The sequence below is a fragment of the Bufo bufo genome, chromosome 4 (genome assembly GCF_905171765.1).
Source record: "Bufo bufo chromosome 4, aBufBuf1.1, whole genome shotgun sequence".
Taxonomy (NCBI): domain Eukaryota; kingdom Metazoa; phylum Chordata; class Amphibia; order Anura; family Bufonidae; genus Bufo; species Bufo bufo.
Genome location: NC_053392.1, coordinates 350,300,268 through 350,325,634, shown reverse-complemented (window position 1 = coordinate 350,325,634; position 25,367 = coordinate 350,300,268).

Here is a 25,367-nt window from a genome sequence, read left to right as displayed (position 1 = left end):
AAAGTATAATGCTTCTACAAATTGCTAAGTAACCATGGCAACCGGGACTGCAGTAGCGTCCTGGTTGCCATGGTTACCGATCGGAGCCCCAGTGATTAAACTGGGACTCCGATTGGTACTCTCCGCTGCCACTAATGATAGGGGGGGAGATTTTAATTAGGAGGGGGAGGGGAGAGGGCCCACTGGCCACCAACGAGTTAACTGGAGAGAGGGGCGGGGCCACTGGCCACCAACGAGTTAACTACAGGGGAGGGAGGGGGGGCCCACTGGCCACCAACGAGTTAACTACAGGGGAGGGAGGGGGGACCCACTGGCCACCAACAAGTTAACTACAGGGGAGGGAGGGGGGCCCACTGGCCACCAATGAGTTAACTACAGGGGAGGGGGGGCCCACTGGCCACCAATGAGTTAACTACAGGGGAGGGGGGGGGGCCGACCGCACTGGCCACCAATGTGTTAACTACAGGGGGGGGGCTGCCCCCTGCTGCCTGGCAGCACCTACTAGGCAGCAGGGGGCAGTCATGTACACAGTTCTTTTAGTGTATTCTAACCTGAAGCGTCCCCATCACCATGGGAACGCCTCTGTGTTAGAATATACTGTCGGATTTGAGTTTCAGATCTAACTCATATCCGACAGTATATTCTAACGTAGAGGCGTTCCCATGGTGATGGGGACGCTTCAAGTTAAAATATATCATTGGATTGGAGAAAACTCCGATCCGATGGTATATTAACTCCTGACTTTACATTGAAAGTCAATGGGGGACGGATCCGTTTGAAATTGCACCATATTGTGTCAACGTCAAACGGATCCGTCCCCATTGACTTGCATTGTAATTCAGGACGGATCCGTTTGGCTCCGCACGGCCAGGCGGACACGAAAACGACTTTTTTTTCATGTCCGTGGATCCTCCAAAAATCAAGGAAGACCCACGGACGAAAAAACGGTCACGGATCACGGAAAAACGGAACCCGTTTTTGCGGACCGCAAAAAAATACGGTTGTGTGCATGAGGCCTTAGTTAGAGCCCAGACGTGAAGGAGTTTATTTAGCTTTATGTTTTGTGGTGCTGGAACGTCACCGTACCTAGTGACTTATAACTGGGTTTGCCTGCATCAATTTGGACTTTATTCCTGTTGTCTGCAAAGGAATCTGTCACCACCGCCCTGCTTGAGAGAGCAATTGCTTACACAAGTAAGACCCTGGAGCTAAAAATTCTAGAATACAAAAAAAGATGCAAAAGTATCTGGAAAGAAAGGCCCATGTAAAGGTATTAGCAATTGTGGTGCGCAAGCAAGCCCGTCCCCAGAGACTCTACTAGTTCCAGAGTTAGAATGCCGAGCAGTAGAGTGACTATGAGGGGTGTCACAGTCCTGCACAGAAAGTTCGTAATTGGTAGGAACTGAATGGAGTAATTGAGTTGATTTACGAGATACTGGCATAAACAGATAGCAGCTCATACAAAATCACAGTAGCTCTTGGCTCCAGCAGGTTTTAGGGTGCACTGGCAGGTGAACTAGGTTATTTCCTCTATTACCACTGTGCTGAACTCTCCCTCTTGTCTGGTATCTTGCAGGGGGCTTTTTCATCTAGGCTACGTGTCATTGATAGCAGGCTCAGTGCCCGGTGGGATTCTGACCACACTTTGATAGACTTTTGGGTCTCAGTTACAACTCTTACAACCCCTGGGTTAGGGCTGACTCTGGCTGTAGATTTCCTGCTGTGCTCCCTGTCGGGATCTAGGCCAGGGCTGCACCGCACTACTTCTCTAGCCTCTGGCTAGGACCAACAACAAGGAGAGAATGTAATGGTTAATTCCATTCTACCTATATCTCACTGCTAGACACACTATCACCTGCTGGTAAACCAGGCACAGTGCATAAAATACACTAAATAACAGTTAGATAGCACTTTCCGAACAAACCTGGAAAAAACTGCATAGTGGTGTCACACATTGATTAGGCATTACAGAAAGTAGCAGGTTGTAGGAATTGTAGTGCCCGCTCTGGGGTACTACACAATCACCCAATGAATGAGCAAATTCATCAGGTGAGGATTGTGTACTTTTAGCCAGCACAAAAATCATTGTTTCTGTGCAGCAGATCTTGTGTAAACAGGGATCTGCTGCCCAGAAACAGTGATGCTTTGTGGGGATGAGTGATCCGTGTAGCATATGGTTGATAATTGCACGTAACATCAGGCACTGTAAAGGGATCTCTCTTAACTCCTGGATATATATAGGCTCAGCAATCAGTAAAGCCTCATTCATATGTCAGTGTTTGGTCAGTGATTTCCATCAGTGATTGTGAACCAAAACCAGGATTGGAGCCTCCACAGACATAAGGTATAAGGGAAAGATCTGCTCCTGTTCTATGTTTAGAGCTGCACCTGGTTTTGACTCACTCACAATCACTGATGGAAATCACTGACCAAAACACTGACGTGTGAATGAGGCTTAGGCTACATGCACACGACCGTATGTGTTTTGCAGTCCGCAAAAAAAAAAACTGACGTCCGTATGGCATCCGTTTTTTTTTTTTTTTTGCAGATCCATTGTAATAATGCCTATCCTTGTCCGCAAACTTGAAAAAAATAGGACATGTACAAATTTTTTTGCGGGGCTATGGAACGGACATACTGATGCGGACAGCACATGAACCCATTGAAATGAATGGGTCCGCATCCTATCAGCAAAAAAACTTAACGGACAAGGAAACAAAATACGGTCGTGTGCATGAGGCCTTAACTGTACTGTAATTAATCAGGCCAAGCTAGGCGATAACTAAACCCAGATTGAAATGCAAGTTGCATAGCAACTGCCCAAGCACAGTTAGTAACTAGGTGAACATGGAGCAACAGGGAAATTCCTGTTGCTTCTAACATTACCCCCACCTCTTCAGAGAGGACTGAAAAGCCCTTAACCCCTTAGTGACCAGCCCGTTTTGGACCTTACTGACCAAGCGTTTTTTCTTTTTTCATCGTCGCGTTCCAAGAGCTATAACTTTTTTATTTTTCCGTCTATATAGCTTTATGAGGGCTTGTTTTTTGCGGGACAAGTTGTAGTTTTTAATGGTGCCATTTTGGAGTACACATATGTGACGAATACAACACCTCGTGCCTGCGTGACGTCGCCTACGTTGAGCTCACGAGATGCGGTATAGTCCCGGGTTACCAAAAACGTGACATTACGCCCTCCAGAGGAGCAGGTAAGGTCAGGTTAGTACAGTTTACACACACACCTCCTGTCCACGCGGGCACAGAGAGGCAACAAGCTGAGAGAGCCTTTTCACTGCCGCAGTGAAAACAGCGCTGTCTCAGCCTGGGAAAACTGCCACCAGCTTCTCGTTTGATATAAGCCCGGTCCACTAAAGGGATTATATAGGGTGAGAAACCAACCCACGGTAGCTTATAACTACGGACGTGGGGATTCGTGATCGAGATACCAGACAGCACAAGATTAAATTATATATTTAATCGACGTAAGGGCACACTAGATTTAGCACAATATACACAGAGAATATATACAGTGGTCTGAGGTTACAGATATGGGTTATATGGGTACAGCAGCGTTAAGCAGAGTAAAAGTCAGTTACCGGGTAAATGGAAGTTCCTTTTGGTCATAAGGGTGGAATAGCCCTTGGCTGCAGTCACATGGAGGCAGTGAGGTCAGCTCATAGCCCCAGACCAGAATGTCGCAGGAAGATGGTTCAGGGCCCAATTGATCCGCCTGGGTTCCGGCTACAACTAAAGTCTAAACATGGTACTGGTATTTGGTTTCTGTGGGGAAATATTGATATCTCCTTTTCCTGGCATGCCCCCGTACATCGTGGCCACCAGGACACAAATATGGATGCGGTTTGCGCCTGCGATGGCCGGGCGATTCATAATTCTTTTTGAAATGTAGGTGCCAACATGTCTGGAAGGTATCCTTGATCCTGGCAAGGGCTGATACCTCCTGCTGGGGGGTTTTCCTGCAGGATTTAGCTTGCCTCTAACCTGGTTGATTGAGGTGTGACCTTCTCCACCTGGGGCCTCCTTGAAGCCTGGACCCCTGGGGCTTTCGTCCGTGCCAGCTAAGGCTGGGTTCACACGAGCGGATGTCGTGCGTGGCATCCGCTCCATGAAAGAGTGCCAAGACCCGATGCAGACTGCAGAGGCACGGAGCATTAACATGACTGATAATGCTCTGTGCCTCTGCAGTCTGCATCGGGTCTTGGCACTCTTTCACGGAGCGGATGCCACGCACGGCATCCGCTCGTGTGAACCCAGCCTAACAATCAGATGGCTGGGGGCTGGGAACTTATTTTGCATGTACACTGATGAACATGCCAAAAGGTGAATCAAATTACAATCAGGGCTGGGGCTTTGAAGCAGGGCCCTCCTGTGGAGTTCACTACCTCTGCTATCTGTCAGCAAATGGGGGTGTGAGGACATGGCTGACAGTAAATATTAATCCATATTCCTCACAACATAACTTTCTGATTAACTTTTATTAACTCTTTCTGGGAGGGAGATGGGAAAAACAGCAATACTGTCACTGCGTTTTTTTGTTATAAATTTTATGACGTTCATTTTTCGGTATAAATAACATAATATCTTTATTTTCTGGGTCAGTATGATTACAGTGATACCAAATACATATAGTTTTTTTTTGCATTTTACTACTTTTTTGCAATTGCCGCTTCCCAAGACCCATAACTTTATTTTTTATTTCTATAGAGTTGTGTGAGGGCTTTATTTTTGCAGGACGACTTGTATTTTGTATTGGTATCATTTTGGAGTAAATGGCGCTTTTTGATCGATTGTTATTACGTTTTTTCTGAGGCAACTAAGAATAATTGAGCAATTCTGTGTTTTTTATTTTATTTATTTTTTACAGCACTCACTGTAGGGGATAAGTTACATGATATTTATGTAGTGCGGGTTATTACGGGCACGGCAATATCAAACATATGGGTAGGATTTTTTTTTGTAATTTTTTTCATTGACATGCAAATTTTTCATGGAAATAATACGTAATTTTTTTTATTGGATTTTTTTTCTTCAGTGACCTCCCTTCTTGCTTGTGGGCCAATGAGAAGGCTGCAGTGTCTTTGTCTGAGCTTAGCAACATCCCTAGCAACCAATAGGAAAGTTGCCTACCCCTTACTATATAAGAACCTCCCCAGCAGCCATTTTCTACAGTTTTTTTTAAAGTTCTGAGAGAGATAGCAGTGTCATTGCTGTGCTCTGTTCTTTCCACACTACATTAGATAGATAGTGTCACCGCCAGTTCTTGTTAAGGGACCAAAAGTAATGGGACAATTGGCTTCTCATCTGTTCCATGGCCAGGTGTGTGTTATTCCCTTATTATCCCAATTGCGATGAGCAGATAAAAGATCCAGAGTTCATTTCAAGTGTGCCATTTGCATTTGGAATCTGTTGCTGTCAACTCTCAAGATGAGATACAAAGAGCTGTCACTTTCAGTGAAGCAAGCCATCATTAGGCTGAAAAAACAAAACAAACCCATCAGATAGATAGCAAAAACATTAGGCGTGGCCAAAACAACTGTTTGGAACATTCTTAAAAAGAAGGAACGCACCGGTGAGCTCAGCAACACCAAAATACCCGGAAGACCACGGAAAACAACTGTGGTGGATGACCAAAGAATTCTTTCCCTGTTGAAGAAAACACCCTTCACAACAGTTGGCAAGATCAAGAACACTCTCCAGGAGGTAGGTGTATGTGTGTCAAAGTCAACAATCAAGAGAAGATATCACCAGAGTGAATACAGAGGGTTCACTACAAAATGTAAACCATTGGTGAGCCTCAAAAACAGGAAGGTCAGATTAGAGTTTGCCAAACGACATCTAAAAAAGCCTTCACAGTTCTGGAACAACATCCTATGGACAGATGAGACCAAGATCAACTTGTACCAGAGTGATGGGAAGAGAAAAGTATGGAGAAGGAAAGGAACTGCTCATGATCCTAAGCATACCACCTCATCAGTGAAGCATGGTGGTGGTAGTGTCATGGCGTGGGCATGTATGGTTGCCAATGGAACTGGTTCTCCTGTATTTATTGATAATGTGACTGCTGACAAAAGCAGCAGGATGAATTCTGAAGTGTTTCGGGTAATATTATCTGCTCATATTCAGCCAAATGCTTCAGAACTCATTGGACGGCGCTTCACAGTGCAGATGGACAATGACCCAAAGCATACTGCAGAAGCAACCAAAGAGTTTTTTAAGGGAAAGAAGTGGAATGTTATGCAATGGCCAAGTCAATCACCGGACCTGAATCCAATTGAGCATGCATTTCACTTGCTGAAGACAAAACTGAAGGGAAAATGCCTCAAGAACAAGCAGGAACTGAAGGCAGTTGCAGTAGAGGCCTGGCAGAGCATCACCAAGGATGAAATCCAGCGTCTGGTGATGTCTATGCATTCCAGACTTCAGGCTGTAATTGACTGCAAAGGATTTGCAACCAAGTATTAAAAAAAGAAAGTTTGATTTATGATTATTATTCTGTCCCATTACTTTTGGTCCGTTAACAAGTGGAAGGCACATATGCAAACTGTTGTAATTCCTACACCGTTCATCTGATTTGGATGTAAATACCCTCAAATTAAAGCTGACAGTCTGCAGTTAAAGCACATCTTGTTCGTTTCATTTCAAATCCTTTGTGGCTGTGTATAGAGCCAAAAATGTTAGAATTGTGTCAATGTCCCAATATTTATGGACCTGACTGTATATATAATACAGATAGTTAGTGGGAGATAGTCAGTGTAGGTTATATCCTGATATAGTGTAGCTGTTGCAGTGCAGTGTGTTAGGTAGTGTGATAGGTTCTGCTCTCCATACATACATGCATACCTGCTAGAATGTGAAGTTTCACGTATTGCGTGAAAATATTCACATCATTTGTGCCGATTAGCGCAATCGCGAATATATTGGAGCACTCTAACTCCATATAAAGCCATGTTTAATGTTCTGCCATGCCAACCATTTTCTCCAGTCTCAGGAAACTTCTAGCAGCTTTAAAAATGTAGCAAAAGTGACCCACGTCTGTATTTCGTGCGCATTACGCGAATATTACATTGCCGATTTTTCGCAATCAAGAAAATAATCTCAAATTTGCGAATATATGACAAATATTCGCCCAAATATTCGTGAAATATCACGAATTCGAATATAGCCCCTGCTGCTCATCACTATTTAAACAGCCCGGATCGGCACTCCTTAGGCCCAGCCTGTCCCCTTAGTGACCGCCATAAAAACACATATGAGTGGTCACTAAGGGGTTAAAGGGGTTCTCCAGGAATTAATAAAATGAAAATACTTAAATATTATTTTATTAGAAATATATTCCCAATTACCTTTCATTAGTTAGAATGGCTTATTATGTCTGGGGAGCAATCATCAGGAGAAATAAAATGGTCACCAGTCTACACATAAAACCTGTCCTAATCACAAAGCAGGACAAGATACTTCACAACACTGAGGTATAGAGCTGCCTCATTCTCCTCACTGCTCTACTTGTCAGCGATTATGACTAGAGATGAGCGAATTTCTTATTTTGAAATTCGTTCATGCTTTGTTTGGTGGTAAAAGCAGAATTGCGTTATGGATTCCGTTACCATTGACCATAAAGCAATTCTATGACGAAATGCCTTTAGAGGCATTCCGGTATTCATTCCATCATAATAGAAGTCTATGGGCTGCAAAACGGATCCGTCCCGTTTCCGTTATGCAGGGGAGTCCTCTCCTGCATAACGGAAACGGGACGGATCCATTATGCAGGCCATAGACTATTATGACGGAATGAATACCGGAATGCCTCTAAAGGCATTCCGTCATAGAATTGCTTTATGGTCCGTGGTAAAGGAATCCATAACGCAATTCTGCTTTTACTACCAAACGAAGCGTGAACGAATTTCATAACATGAAATTCGCTCATCTCTAATTATGACATCTGAAGTAATTTGTCCTGCTGTGTGATTAGAAGAAAAGTACGCTGGACCTTAGGTAGAGCGTGTGGACCACAGAGGGCGCACAAAACAACCGGTCAAAGGCAATATTTGGGTTTCAGCAGTTTTCCATTTATTCATAAGGCAACGCGTTTCGAAACGCGTTGCCTTACGAATAAATGGAAAACTGCTGAAACCAAAATATTGCCTTTGACCGGTTGTTTCACCTAAAGAATTATTAGGAACACCTGTTCTATTTCTCATTAATGCAATTATCTAGTCAACCAATCACATGGCAGTTGCTTCAATGCATTTAGGGGTGTGGTCCTGGTCAAGACAATCTCCTGAACTCCAAACTGAATGTCAGAATGGGAAAGAAAGGTGATTTAAGCAATTTTGAACGTGGCATGGTTGTTGGTGCCAGACGGGCCGGTCTGAATATTTCACAATCTGCTCAGTTACAGGGATTTTCACGCACAACCATTTCTAGGGTTTACAAAGAATGGTGTGAAAAGGGAAAAACATCCAGTATGCGGCAGTCCTGTGGGCAAAAATGCCTTGTGGATGCTAGAGGTCAGAGGAGAATGGGCCGACTGATTCAAGCTGATAGAAGAGCAATGTTGACTGAAATAACCACTCGTTACAACCGAGATATGCAGCAAAGCATTTGTGAAGCCACAACACGCACAACCTTGAGGCGGATGGGCTACAACAGCAGAAGACCCCACCGGGTACCACTCATCTCCACTATAAATAGGAAAAAGAGGCTACAATTTGCACGAGCTCACCAAAATTCGACTGTTGAAGACTGGAAAAATGTTGCCTGGTCTGATGAGTCTCGATTTCTGTTGCGACATTCAAATGGTAGAGTCCGAATTTGGCGTAAACAGAATGAGAACATGTATCCATCCTCTGATGGCTACTTCCAGCAGGATAATGCACCATGTCACAAAGCTCGAATCATTTCAAATTGGTTTCTTGAACATGACAATGAGTTCACTGTACTAAAATGGCCCCCACAGTCACCAGATCTCAACCCAATAGAGCATCTGGATGTGGTGGAACGGGAGCTTCGTGCCCTGGATGTGCATCCCTCAAATCTCCATCAACTGCAAGATGCTATCCTATCAATATGGGCCAACATTTCTAAAGAATGCTATCAGCACCTTGTGGAATCAATGCCATGTAGAATTAAGGCAGTTCTGAAGGCAAAAGGGGGTCCAACACCGTATTAGTATGGTGTTCCTAATAATTCTTTAGGTGAGTGTATAAATATATATTAAATATATACTATACACAATACACCCTTTTACTGGGTCTGATTCAAGGTTGGATGCAATAAATGAGACACAAGAGTGAACGTATAAAAAAAGATATATTGTATAGTGTGGAAAATTGATATTACAGTATTATTATTGATGAGCATGGAGTTACAGTGGAGCAAAAAAGAAATTGATATTACCTAGAGGGAGACTTATACACACATGACAATAATTACAATTACTTCACCAATCCAAGATGACAAAGCTTATACAACAGACAACTCTTTAAACCTTACAGTACACATTTACCACACATGGCCTTTTTAGGTCTGTCCACCAGTCTCCTCTCCTGTCCCCTTCCAAGTTTCTCCCAGCCTCCTCCAGCTTCTCCTCCAGCTTCTCCCCATATACCGCAAAGCATCGATCTTTTATTCCTTGAAAGCTCTGAACCCCCATTCTTGTCAACGCCCATATCAGTTATCTGAGTGTCTGTGGCCTGCCTAGAAAATGAATCTTGGTCAACCAGTTATTTTAGCAATTTATGACACTTCTCCACTATTCACACACTTTGGGTGCCTTTTGTTCTCTGCCAATCAGCATATGTAAGAGATAGTATTGATATAGAGACTGGCACTTTAAATCTGAGGTCACGCAGAGGGTTAAATATATAACTAATTTAATATCAATAATAAAAGTACAGAAACACACCCATGAATCAGATACATTCCAATGAAATAAGATAAAATAGGATAAAATTGAAAAGGATAACCCCCCTGTAATATGTAGGTATTAGTTCTGTGACAATTCACACTGTAATCACCTGATAGGGAGAGAAGAATGTAAACTGTTTAAAACAATATGGATAGTATAGAAAAGGAGCACAATCTTGTGCTATTTAGCTGCCAATATAGATGCACTATTAGTCCACATCAAATCTGTCTCTAATGGGTTCTGTCCTGTATAACCACCATGTGGTATTTATAATATTGCCATCTGTTCAATATATAATGCTGCAGGATGGCTTCTTAATGTTGTTTGTGGAGAAGATATAATATTACCACAGGGTGGCAGCAAAGACCAGAACTCAGCAAGAAGTAAGTACTGTATCTCAGCTCGCTCAAAATATGTTCAAAAGGTGTACACATATGGCCACAAGTTTGTAACAGTAAGTTCCATCAGTTATTTCTGTGTGCTCAACATGCTTAATCCCGGTCAATAGCAAAATACCGCTGCTCTGATCTATGCACTAATCAGATATCACCACTTCTGCCGATGCAATTCACCAAGGACCAGCAGGGACGGTCAAAAATTATCTCAGCATGTATTTTTCAGTACTTCCACTGTTAAGTCCATTTGGCAGATAGAATAATAGCAGGCCTGTGCTCACCGATGTTCAACAGTGGCGTACCACTGTACACGGGTGTGCTGGCCGCTTACCTGTCCTGGCGTCCGCCTGGAGCTCTCGATGTTGGTGAAGGCTGGATGCTTTGCCTGCAATTAGCGTCCCACGTGTTGCCTACAGTTCGGCGTCCCACGTGTGTGTGTCGGCTCCGTGTATTTTGCTTGCGCGGACAGATCGTTATTTGATAATACTAATGGAAGCACTTCCACTTTCAATGCCCGGTATATTCCTTCTCAGAGCGGGGTATATGGGTGTTCTATCCACTCTTTTACACGAGACGCATTTCGAAGTCCATTCCCGACTTCTTCCTCAGTGGTCACCCGTTACCTCCTGTTGCAGTCCTTTCATACCCTCACCAGGTTAAATAGAAAAGGTGAAGTGGATCCCACAGTCAGATATTCAGTGACACCATAGAATTATTCTTGCGGTACCGTTGCGTTATAGTTGTTCACATTTTTTTTCTTAACGGAAATGTAAATATGATGGGTTGTTCTATTCCCATATACATTTTTTTCTCAGCAACATGGAGATATGTGAAAATATACCATATTTATTCAAAAGGATGAATGTTGTGCTAGAGTTCCTAGTGCGGTAAAAAAAAAAAAAAAAAAAAATTTCTTTTTCTGTACTCCCTATTCAAAATAAGTCTATATCACTTCTTATGTGTCACAGAGTTATAATAGAATAGGATTATCACTAAAATAGAGTAGAATAAGATAAGATAATCCATTCCTAGATTTATACTATATCCCTAAATGAAAAATACAATAAAAATATAATAAAAAGCATGTATAAAAAACATATATGGAAAAACATATAAAGAAAAATACACCAGATCATCATATTCATTAGTTCCAAGGCATCTTTATAAAAATAAAAAACATAAAAAACTACATAATCGATATCAGAGATACTCCCGAGAAAGGGGGAGTGTATATCTGAAGAATGTAGTATTTCTTGATTTGTATCATTACTCTTCTTCTTTCTTAGTAGGGTATTGGAGTACTGTATAATAATAATGATAATAATAGTATTGATAGAAGTATGGGGACAGTTGGCCTTGCACCAAGGGGGGATCGGGGTGCTGATAAAACAGCCTGACACCGATTCTCCGTCGGCATCTGGGATTTTTATTTTAACTTGTTTGGTCATCTATGTGTGTTTTTAAAGGTCTGTCTCAATAAATACATTGTCTGTTGTCTGTAGCTCACACAAGAGCTATACCGTATTTTTCGCCCCATAAGATGCCCTTTTTCCCCCCAAAAGTGGGGGGGAAATGCCCCTGCATCTTATGGGGCGAATGCTCCCATTTTACATCGCAGCCTGCGATGTATGAGCGGGAAGAGAGGAGGGGCTGGAGTCTGGAACTAGGGGCAGGGCCCGGTGCAGTCACTGTACTCTTACACCGGGCTCCGCCGGTAACCACAGTAACTAAAGCTGCGATCTCCCCTGTATCAGTACTGTACTTACTAACAAGCTTCCATAGCAGGCAGAGCAGGCGGCAGCAGTAACGTCACTCACTGAAGTCACGCGGCTGCTCCTTCCACTTGCTGCCGTCCGCTCTGCATGCTATGAAAGCTTGTTAGTAAGCACAGTAATGATACAGGGGAGAGCGCAGCTTTAGGTAAACTTATTAACAGGTTAAGGATTAATATTTATAAATACTGCGGCGGGCCGGTGTATTGGGGGACATTGTTATGAGGGGGATCTGTGGATGACACATATATAGCAATGTCATCCACAGATCCCCCCCCCCATAACAATGCCATCCACAGATGCCACCCACAGATCCAGCACCCCATAACAGTGCCATCCACATATGCCCCTCCCCATAATAGTGCCATCCACAGATCCCCCATAATAGTGCCATCCACAGATCCCCCATAACAGTGCCATCCACAGATCCCCCATAACAGTGCCATCCACAGATCCCCCATAACAGGGCCATCCACAGATCCCCCATAACAGTGCCATCCACAGATCCCCCATAACAGTGCCATCCACAGATCCTCCACATGACAGTGCCATCCACAGATCCCCATAATAGTGCCATCCACAGATCCCCTATAACAGTGCCATCCACAGATCCCCCATAACAGTGCCATCCACAGATCCCCCATAACAGTGCCATCCACAGATCCCCCACATGACAGTGCCATCCACAAATCCCCATAATAGTGTCATGCACAGACCACCTTTAGTTCACAAGCCACCAAAAGCACACCTTTTGGTTTAAAAATATATTTTTTCTTACTTTCCTCCTCAAAAACCTAGGTGCGTCATATAGACCGGTGCGTCTTATAAGGGAAAAATACGGTAATTACACAGTAGTTTGTTAATCAAGTGTATGAAACGTCATACACAATATTATATGGTACATTTACACTACATTATGGGTTTTCTAAATATCACAAGGTCTCTCCAAAAAGGTATTTTCTCAAAGTGAGCTCTCTTTCTTTAATAAACAGCTTTTTGTATATTTATGATAGAACTTGGAACTGATATAGAGGTGCTAAGACAAAGGTGATATGGACAACCATAGCAATTGGCTGGTAGTACAATACTCTAATTTGGGTTAGTTTAGTAATAATTCCTGAAGCCACCAGTGTCCTATTATCTTGTACCACAGGTGATGTGTCATTATGTGAATATGTTTGCATTTCTGCTCCAACCTGAATAGTGACTGCTCCAACACCAGTGCATCAGTGAGCAAAAATCTGTCCGATAAGACGGCTATGATGGACTGAAAACTGCGAAATGGACATAATGGTGTGAGTGGCACCGAATAAAGAAACAAGCACAGTCAAGTGAGATCCTAGCAGTCGTACGGAAGGAGCCTCAAAGGAACAGTGTGAGCTTGCATAATGGTGTATTAAAGAGCAGAGAGTGTGGACTTTGTTGTGTTGAATATAAAACTTGTTTGTGTGGTGCGAGGTCTTATAAGGTGGCTGATGGAGCAAATAATACATTGAGGTATCTGTGAATAATATTAGAAGGTACAAATTTAACTTCACAAAACATGAAATTATATTGATGGTTGTCAGGTTAAGTCTGTCTCAGTAATTCTTATCACTTCCAACAGAAAAAGGTATCAGCACAACCCCCAAAATATCAGTGCAACCCCATTACAACAAACGCTCATGTCAAGTTATCATTATGGATTTATTTATATTATGTATCTAGAGGGCTCATTCCTATGCAAGTTTTTCACCCTCTAGTGTGGGAATATTTAAGAAATACAGGTTTTGGAAATAATATATGCATTATGTTGCATTATATTTTATAAATTATGAGGGATTTGTTTGTGTGAATCAGAGACGAGTAGGTACATTAGTATGTATCTAGCTCCTTTTGTCTTACTCTGATTCTCACAGATAAAGGCCTTGTAGGATCCTGTATCTCTTACATATGCTGACTGGCAGAGAACAAAAGGCACACAAAATGTGTGAATAGTGGAGAAGTGTCATAAATTGCTAAAATAACTGGTTGACTAAGATTCAGTTTCTGGGCAGGCCACAGACTCTCAGATAACTGATATGGGCGTTGGCAAGAATGGGGGTTGAGAGCTTTCAAGGAATAAAAGATCAATGCTTTGGGGTATATGGGAGAAGCTGGAGGAAAATCTGGAGGAGGCTGGGAGAAACTTGGAAGGGGACAGGAGAGGAGACTGGTGGACAGACCTTAAAAGGCCATGTGTGGTAAATAGGGCTGAAATGATTACTCAATTGAATTGAGTAATTTGACACAAAAAAATCATCGATGCAAATTTTTTGCATCAAGGAATCGTTTGTGTCATGTGACCACGGAGCGGGAGTGAAGCGATTGCTATTACTTACTGCTCCATGGTCACCCGCCGGCCCGTGCCGCGCTGCACTGGATCCTGACACATCGTCAGGTCATAGTGCACGTGAGCGCGCACTATGACCCGACGCTGTGTGACATCAGATTCCAGTGCAGCGCGCGGAAAAGAAGAGGAAAGATCTGTGGAGCGGCGCCCCTGCAGGAAATTTAAGTATTTTATTTTACTGGCACTGGGGACATGGCACTGAAGGGGGACAGCCGGTAATGGATGGCATTAAGAGGCAGATGGCAGTGGGGGACATGGAGGGGCTGATTTGATGGCACTGGGGGACATGGAAGGGCTGATCTGATGGCCCTGGGGGACATGGAGGGGCTGATCTGATGGCACTGGGGGACATGGAAGGGATGATATGATGGCCCTGGGGGACATGGAGGGGGTGATCTGATGGCACTGGGGGACATGGAGGGGCTGATCTGATGGCACTGGGGACATGGAGGGGCTGATCTGATGGCACTGGGGACATGGAGGGGCTGATCTGATGGCACTGGGGGACATGGAGGGGCTGATCTGTTGGCACTGGGGGACATGGAGGGGCTGATCTCATGGCACTAGGGGACATGGAGGGGCTGATCTGATGACACTGGGGCAGTGAGGAAAATGGCAATGAATGGCATGGAGGGGCTGATGGCACTGGGGCAGTGCAGCTGAAGGCACTGGGGTGGGGGACAGATGAAGGCACTCGGGGAACGGAGCTGATGGCACTGGGGTGGGGGAGAGCTGAAGCCAATGGGGGAACAGAGCTGATGGCACTGGGGTGGGGGGGTTGTTGATGGCACTGGGGGAACTGATGTGTAACACCCCAGAGTTGTGTTACTACACAGCTCTACCCCGCTACTATCTTCTATGAGCCTTTATACTGTCATCTGATGTGATTTTGCTTATGTCCTCCACAAATGTGCATACAAAACCATGTCAAATGCAATTGTTCATGTAATTTTCCTGGTTACCAGTAGGTGGCAGCAACACATTGGCAAGTGCAAGTCACAATTTAGTGTATCTGAGCTGGAATGGATTATTCCAGCTCAGCTCCCCCTCTGTGGAGAGAGTGGGCTGTTCCCACTTCCTGCAGCATGGGTGGAGAAGGAAGTTAGAGTCAGTGTAGCCTCCCCCTGCTAGAGGAAGGCTGTGTTATAGTGTCCAGGAGATCCCCTGCATAGGGAAGACAGCAAGGACCTAGTCTCGGCTGAGACTTGGTAATATTCCCAGCAAGAGCACCTTCAGCTCTGCTGGATGAAAGGAAGCAGAAAACTACAGACTACATTCCCTGAGAAACCATCTGTGAGATAAGTCCAGAGACCTAGGAGAAGCGATATCCTCCTCAGCTAGTCTGTCCCCATACAGCAGCAGTTACAGATAAGTGCAGAAGCTAATGCTGCCACAGTTACAGAGCTACCAAGCAGACGTTTATTCTGCAAGCTCCACATTTAAAAGCAGAAGTGTTCATTCATGCAAATCATTGCCGAAACCTGCTGGAACCAAGAGACCAAAGCTGTATACTGTTTGGATGCAAGTTATTTCAAGTAAAGCAACGACTTTTTCACAGTCTTTATTAAATGGTAACTGCACGTGTCCATGGGAAGTGCATAAAAAAGGAGATTATCTCAAGCTAAAACCTTTGCTACCTACACTTAACAAATGGTAATTGGGAACTACAAGCAGCTAATAATCCGAAATCACCTGCACTCCATACAGCGTACAGATCTTGAGTAAGAGGTTGGTGCTTGAAGTGACAACATGGACGGCGCCGTGTCAGATACAGTCCACAATAGAAGTCACCAGCACTGGATGATATGTGCCAGAAGTAAAGCACTTTTTATTTAATCGTCACATGCGTCAAACAGCCAACATTTCAGGGCCACACATGGTCCATTCTTCTGGGCGACATAGTGACCGCCACTACTCTTGTGTACAGAAGAGCATGGGGGCAGATCTTGGTATGTAAATTTACCACTGCCATACCATTTGTCAAATCATTATATTTTTCCCATGCGTAATCAGACCTTTTACAGTAGGCTATGTAATGGCCTAGAGAGCTTCTGGTAACAGCTCTCTCGCTGGTGATAGAGGCAACTGACATTTTTTACCTGAAATTGTTCCTCATATCACATGGCTTTGTTGTTACCTGCCACTCTGGACTGGAATATTGGTTCCATTCTTCAAAACTTTTAATGTCACAGCAAGTTCTGCTAGTGTTGAAGTGGAGTTTAAGAACTTGAAGCACTCTGTTCTTAAACATGAAACCTTGCCAATGCGAGTTGACAAGTTTCTCATCCATCACTTATCATACATAGAAGGAGGTATGAGAATATCAGCTGCAAAAGACAATATATCCTGGTGTTACCACAGACAGTCTGTGATGATACTGTCATAGCTGAAACCGGTATAGAAAGTAAGGAGTCCCTTTACCCAGAAGATGATAAGGTTGTAGAGAATTGGAGAGGACTTGCTATTCCTCCAAAAAAACGAAGAAGTACATACCTTTCCCCTTGTACAGAGTGGTTGCATGCAGACACATCAGTCTCAATGAAAAAGGCAAAATTAGGTTTAATAAGGAATGGCAACATCAGAGACCTGCAACCTGTAAAGCTGTGCGGACACACAGTAAGAGTCACAAACACATGTGCATTTGATGCATTTTGTCAGTGCCTTTTGTGACAGTACATCCGGATCAGCTATGACAGCCATGCTAAATCTCAAGGTGTCAATTAACCGCTTTACGTCCGCCCATAGGATATAAACGTCCTATGGGTGGACGTCTATTTCTGAAAGCACGTTTTAGAACGTCCTTTCAGAAATAGCAGCTGCACGCTAATCGTGCAGCTGCTGATCGGGTTGCCCGCTGTCAGTGACAGCAGGGCAGCCCTAAGACAAGGCAGGGACAGTGCCCAGGTGTCCCTGCCTTCCGGATCGCTGCAGACACAGCGCTCACCGAGCGCTGTGTCTGCAGAGAAGGAAGCGCTGTGTGCTTCCTGTTCCGGCCCGGCGGTCATGTGACCACCGTGACCGGAGAGTGCAGGAGCTGTGTGAGGTCTCTCAGAGACCTCGATCAGCCCTGCTCTGAGGCTGTACAGCGCTGGATTGCTGCTGTACAGCCTCTCTAGGGGTGTATTTGTCCTGTAACTGGGGCTACTATGTCAGCCCCAGTTACAGGAGAAATCAACAGTGAAAAAAAAAAAAAAAGTGAAGTAAATGTCCCCCAGAGGGGGAAAAATTTAAAAAAGTTTCACATGTAAAAAAAAAAAGTCCCCAAGTAAGGAATGAAAAAAAAAAGTTAAAAATAGAAAAAATAAAAAAAAGGATACATATTAGGTATTGCCGCGTCCATAAAAACCATCTCTATAAAAATATCACATGACCTAACCCCTCGGGTGAACACCGTAAAAAAAAAAAAAAAAAACTGTGTCAAAACAAGCAATTTTTGTCACCTTGCATCACAAAAGGTGCAACACCAAGTGATCAAAAATGCGTATGTCCCACAAAATAGTACCAATAAAACCGTCACCTCATCCCGCAAAAAATGAGCCCCTACATAAGAAAATCTCTCAAAAAATAAATAAACTATAGCTCTTAGAACATGGAGACACTAAAACATCATTTTTTTGGTTTCAAAAATGCTATTATTGTGTTAAAGTGAAACAAATAAAAAAAAGTATACATATTAGGTATTTCCGCGTCCGTAAAAACCAGCTCTATAAAAATATCACATGACCTAACCCCTCGGGTGAACACCGTAAAAAAAAACGGTGTCAAAACAAGCAATTTTTGTCACCTTGCATCACAAAAGGTGCAACACCAAGTGATCAAAAACGCGTATGTCCCACAAAATAGTACCAATAAAACCGTCACCTCATCCCGCAAAAAATGAGCACCTACATAAGAAAATCTCTCAAAAAATAAAAAAAACTATAGCTCTCAGAACATGGACACATTAAAACATAATTTTTTGTTTCAAAAATGCTATTATTGTGTAAAACTTTAATAAATGAGAAAAAGTATACATATTATGTATCGCCACGTCCGTAACAATCTGCTCTATAAAAATGTCACTTGACTGAACCCCTCAGGTGAACGCTGTAAAAATAAATAAATAGAAACTGTGCTAAAACGACCAATTTTTTGGTCACCTTGCCCCATAAAGTGTTATAATGAATGATCAAAAAATCATATGTACCCAAAAATAGTACTAATAAAACTGGCACCTTATCCCCTAGTTTCCAAAATGGGGTCACTTCTTGGGAGTTTCTACTGTAAGGGTGCATCAGGGGGCTTCAAATGGGACATGGCATCTAAAAACCATGTGGAGTTCCTTTTCTTCTGCGCCCTGCCGTGTGCCCATACAGCAGTTTATGACCACATGTGGGGTGTTTCTGTAAACCGCAGAATCTGGGTAATAAATATTGAGTTTTGTTTGGCTGTTAACCATCGATGTGTTAAAGAAAAAAATTGATTAAAATGGAAAATCCGCCAAAAAAGTGAAATTTAAAAATTTGATCTCCATTTTCCTTTAATTCCCGTGGAACGCCTAAAGGGTTAACAAAGTTTGTAAAATCGGTTTTGAATACCTTGAGGGGTGTAGTTTCTACAATGGGGTCATTTATGGGGGTATCCACTATGTAGGCCCCACAAAGTGACTTCAGACCTGAACTGGTCCTTAAAAAGTGGGTTTTGGCAATTTTCTTAAAAATTTGAAGAATTGCTTCTAAACTTCTAAGCCTTCTAACGTCCTAAAAAAATAAAATGACATTTCCAAAATGATGCCAACATAAAGTAGACATATGGGGAATGTTAAATAATAAATATTTTATGAGGTATCACTTTCTGTTTTAAAAGCAGAGAAATTGAAATTTAGAAAATTGCGAATTTTTAAAATTTTTGGGTAAATTTGGGATTTTTTCATAAATAAAGGTGAAATATTTTGACTCAAATTTATGACTATCATGAAGTACAATGTGTCACGAGAAAACAATCTCTGAATGACTTGGATAAATAAAGGCGTTCCAAAGTTATTACCACATAAAGTGAGATATGTCAGTTTTGCAAAATTTGGCCTGGTCAGGAAGGGGGCAAATGGCCCAGATGACACATAAAATACCGGCTTACTTCCCCGAGGCCAGGAACCTCGGTGACACATACCATCCATCCACAATGATTCCAGGTACCTTCTTACATACCCCCCTCTTTGTTCAATCCTGAGGGGGTAAACACCTGCTATACAGTATACCCGGGACAGGGCATCCGTGTTTCCCTGCAACCGGCCTGTCCTGTTACCCACTTGATAGCCAGGCACTCTCTCTCCACTATACTATACCTGGTTTCGGCTGGGGTGAGCTTGCGGCCTAAAAATACAACGGGATGCTCCTCCCCTTTGACTTCCTGAGAGAGTACAGCATTGAGGCCTACTTCGGAGGCATCTGTGTGTACCACGAACTCCCTATTGAAGTCGGGCGACACAAAAACCGGTGACCTGCACAGGGCCGACTTCAAAGTGGAAAAAGCCTCTTCCGCCCGCTCATCTCAGCAAACCATCATTGATTTTCGTCCCTTCAAGAGCTCTGTCAAGGGGCGCGGCTATAGTGGCAAAGTGGGGAACAAATCTCATTTAATAGCCTATCATTCCTAGTAATGACTTTACTTGTTTAGTGGTGACAGGTCGGGGCCAATTTCTTATCACCTCTATTTTGTTTACTTGGGGTTTGATCACTCCGCGCCCAATGACATACCCCAGGTATTTTGTCTCCTCTAACCCTATCGCACATTTTTTTGGGTTAGCAGTTAGTCCAGTTTTTCGAAGGGAGTCTACTACAGCCTGCACTTTGGGCAGGTGACTTTCCCAGTCGGTACTGTGGATGACAATATCGTCCAGGTAAGCCAAAGCGTACTGACGATGTGGTCGCAGCACAATGTCTATTAGCTTTTGGAAAGTGGCAGGGGCGCCAACGCAGACCAAAGGGTAACACCTTATACTGGTACAGCCCCTCCAGTGAGATGAAGGCTGTTTTCTCTTTGGCAGCCTCCGTTAAGGGTACCCTTTGGTAAGGTCCAAAACAGAAAAATACCGGGCTTGTCCTAACCTCTCAATCAGCTAGTCTACCCGGGGCATGGGATACGCGTCGAACTTAGATATCTCGTTTAATTTTCTAAAATCGTTACCAAAACGCAACGACCCGTCCGGTTTGGTATCAGTACTATAGGGCTGGCCCACTCACTTCTAGACTCCTTGATGACGTCTAGTTGCAGCATTAGTTGTACTTCCTCAGAGATGGCCTGTTGCCGAGCCTCGGGTACCTGGTATGGTTTCAACTGGATTTTGGCCTGAGGCTCAGTGACAATGTCATGCTGGATTATGGAAGTGCCTCAAGGGACGTCTGAGAACACATTCGTGTTCCTGCTGACAAACTCCCTGGCCTCCTGAGTCTGTTTAGAGGAGAGGCTGCAGCAATCTTCACTGTGGCAATCGCTTCCCTTACATCAGACTTAGGGAGCGGAACCTCTCCCCCTGGAAAACTCGGCCACGGGCTATCGTCAGTACTGATCCCCCTATCCTTCCACAGTTTGAGTAAATTCACATGGTACACCTGGTCCAGCTTCCGTCGACCCCGGGCTGATGTACCTTGTAGTTTACTTCTCCAACCTTTTCGAGTACCTCGTAGGGTCCCTGCCACCTAGCCAGTAACTTACTGTACACTGTTGGTACCAGAACCAAAACCCGATCTTGCAGGCTTTACCCGATATAGCAAATTCTGGTGGACCACAAAATGGGGAAACATCTACTTGGCCCCAGGTTGTTGGGATACACCATCAAGTACTAAAACATTCTCCCAGGCCCGGGATAAAGTTGGGTCTCGGCGTTGGGCTGTACCGAAATTCTCCCCGGAGACGTTGAGATCTGCCAACCCAGGACCCGGTGGCAACTCCTCCACATCTCGCACCATTACCCTATGCGGGGTTGTCTCCCGTCTTCCACTGAAGTGGCAGTCACCACTACTGCTGGCCATTCAGCCTCATGTTCCAAGGGTTCTGGCCGTCCCCCTGAACAAGGCCAAACTCTCACAACCGGCCATAGGGCAGGGAAACCTGGAAAGTCTCTCCCTATTATGAGTTCATAGTGGATAGTTGTGGCGACTGCAACTTCGTGGACCTACCCGCCGGCCACCGTGGTTAGAGAGACCAGCGCAGTGGGGTAGTCTTTCAAGTCTCCATGAATGCACATCACCTCAACTTTCCACCCGGTATACTCAGCGGACCACACCAGGGTAGCCCTTACCAGGGTCACCAAGCTCCCTGAGTCCAGCAGCGCCTCCACTTGAGTGTCTCCTACTTCCACCTGGCACAAGTGGTCTAGATGTGAACCTACAAAACCTCTCTGTATAAACTTGACAGCACAACATTCCACCTGGAAAAACATCCAATGTCATAGCAAAAAAAGCCAGTGGAGATAATATATCCAAAATAATGTCAATTTTATTGTATATTAAAATATGTAGAAAAAGGCAAGATGGAAAAAAGTTACAGAGAAGCGAAGGACAAAATATACAGCTGGACTGTCATGTATCCCCACAAGGCTAATAAGCACTTAATAGGTACAAGGTCAGGTACTGTGACTCACAGGCACCCAATATATGTATCACTGATGGTAAATAATAAACACCCCAATGTCGGACTGTACAGCGTGATACAACAATATCTGGGAATTCCCCGGATGTCCGTGAGATCCACAGTCTGCGTCCTAAGTGGTCATAGACAGCATATATATAACAGGCTTAATAAAGTATATCCACAGCCTATTCTATAACACAACACATATGTTTACAGCCTAAAAGGTAACCTAGGCCTAATATGGATTGATATATAGCAAGATGTGTAATGGTGTCTAGCTATACCTAACACAGGACGTACCTGAAGACATGACAATAACCCAAAAGGATAAGTGACCCTAAGCGCAGGACCTCGACGCGCGTTTCACCTCAGCGGCTTCGTCAGGAAGTATCGGAATATAAGATAGCAGGGTATATATACTAGAGACATAAGTGGAAGGAATTACCTAGGTTGCGAACACCTGTAATCCAACCCCGTGGGCGCGAAAGCACCATGATACACGGAGCCATCTCCCAGCGCGTCCACGCCAGCGCACTCCGCATGCGCAGCGCGCGATGACGTATTGGAGCACGTCAAGATGGCGCCGTGCAGCGCATGCGTGGAATCGCGACCCAGTGGAACGCAGGTGACCCGCAAACTCCAGCTCATTGATAAGTTTGGTCCCATTAACAAAAAGCGGCTAAAACTATATCTCGGGGGTAGCTAGTACAGTTTGGAAATAGTTCAGAATCCCTCTATATAACGATCATCCATATTAGGCCTACAGTAACCACGTGGTCACAGGTGCTGTTATTTTGATGTTTGGATATTACAGCAACATTCCTCCATTTACACTATACATTACCAAACAAGACATCCAATAAATTAATACACCAGATAAATTATACCACCATTCCACATGATTAAATTATACCATTAGTTACTAAAGATGATATATCACATGATCAAAGTTTAATAATTATTACAATAATGGATAAAAAACACATAAAAATAAGTAATTAACACCATAATCCATATAGCTATATCTAATTCATAATATATAGTAATTCACAATGTGCTGGATCACATTGATCCAAAGTAAACTTGTAAAAGTACATACAGTGTGAGTAAGATACTGGTACTGAGATTAAAACTCAGCACGTAGTAATGTATCGTGCATATCATTACAATGATAAAACATCAGTGCCAAAAATTACTGGACCCACTATTAACAATATAAAGTGCATATAATATCAGAAATGGGGCGAGAGTGCCAGAAACGATCCCACACATATCATAGTTAGCGATGTATGCAATAATGATCGGGGTAACAGCCAGTTAGGGATAAAAAAAAACACGCAAATATCCACAGTTGGGATCTATTGTGGCACTCCCGACCCATGACCTATAACAACTAGGTTGACCAACAGGTTATTCTTAGTTTCATCTATGGAATGATGACGTACTAATATACACTCACCTAAAGAATTATTAGGAACACCTGTTGTATTTCTCATTAAAGCAATTATCTAGTCAACCAATCACATGGCAGTTGCTTCAATGCATTTAGGGGTGTGGTCCTGGTCAAGACAATCTTCTGAACTCCAAACTGAATGTCAGAATGGGAAAGAAAGGTGATTTAAGCAATTTTGAGTGTGGCATGGTTGTTGGTGCCAGACGGGCCGGTCTGAGTATTTCACAATCTGCTCAGTTACTGGGATTTTCACGCACAACCATTTCTAGGGTTTACACAGAATGGTGTGAAAAGGGAAAAACATCCAGTATGCGGCAGTCCTGTGGGCAAAAATGCCTTGTGGATGCTAGAGGTCAGAGGAGAATGGGCCGACTGATTCAAGCTGATAGAAGAGCAACGTTGACTGAAATAACCACTCGTTACAACCGAGGTATGCAGCAAAGCATTTGTGAAGCCACAACACGCACAACCTTGAGGCGGATGGGCTACAACAGCAGAAGACCCCACCGGGTACCACTCATCTCCACTACAAATAGGAAAAAGAGGCTACAATTTGCACGAGCTCACCAAAATTGCACTGTTGAAGACTGAAAAAATGTTGCCTGGTCTGATGAGTCTCGAATTCTGTTGAGACATTCAAATGGTAGAGTCCGAATTTGCCGTAAACAGAATGAGAACATGTATCCATTCTCTGATGGCTACTTCCAGCAGGATAATGCACCATGTCACAAAGCTCAAATAATTTCAAATTGGTTTCTTGAACATGACAATGAGTTCACTGTACTAAAATGGCCCCCACAGTCACCAGATCTCAACCCAATAGAGCATCTTTGGGATGTGCTGGAATGGGAGCTTCGTGCCCTGGATGTGCATCCCTCAAATCTCCATCAACTGCAAGATGCTATCTTATCAATATGGGCCAACATTTCTAAAGAATGCTATCAGCACCTTTGTTGAATCAATGCCACGTAGAATTAAGGCAGTTCTGAAGGCAAAAGGGGGTCCAACACCGTATTAGTATGGTGTTCCTAATAATTCTTTAGGTGAGTGTATATACAGATGATCTCTGTGTCAAAAAAATAAAAATAAACTGCAATTCCCCAGAGACAAATCCAGGGAAGAGACCCGACCGATCTAGGTAGTCATCGATATGATGCATCCCCTATATGTATGTTCTTATCAGTTTCAGATTTTCTCTAATTGGTTCAAAGGTCTTCTTCCCATGGCCACTTATTGGATCCATTTCCACTACATCCCACATAAGAAAATGGGATGGTAATCTCAAAAGAAGAAGAAGAAAAGAAACAACATTATAATTAAAAATAAAGAGTACTCAATCTAAAATTACTATACCCTACAATTAAAATTTTAGCTCTCTCATAATCCTGCCGAATCATGTTTGGTTGGTACCCCCTCTTCAGAAATCGTTGTGTCAGGAGGGACGCCTGTTGTTCAAAGTGCTTGTCATTGGAGCAGATCCTACGTGTTCTTAAAAATTGTCCCGTTGGTATTGCCTGTAAGGTTTTCGGGTGGTGTAAGGAGGAAGCGTGGAGAAGGGAATTGACAGCCGTGGTTTTCCTAAAAAGATTAGTGGATAAGTATCCATCAGGTCCCTTCATAATCATGATATCCAAGAACTCAACCTTGGTCTGGCTATACTTCCAGGTCAGCTTGATATTACATTCATTGATATTCAAGTGGGCCAGGAAGTCCTCCAGGGCAGGTTGAGAGTCCTGCCACAGGAAGAATACATTGTCTATATACCTAGACCATAGGAGTGCGGCATCATACCCAGGAGTATTATGGACAATCTCTCTTTCCCATAGCCCCAGGAACAAATTAC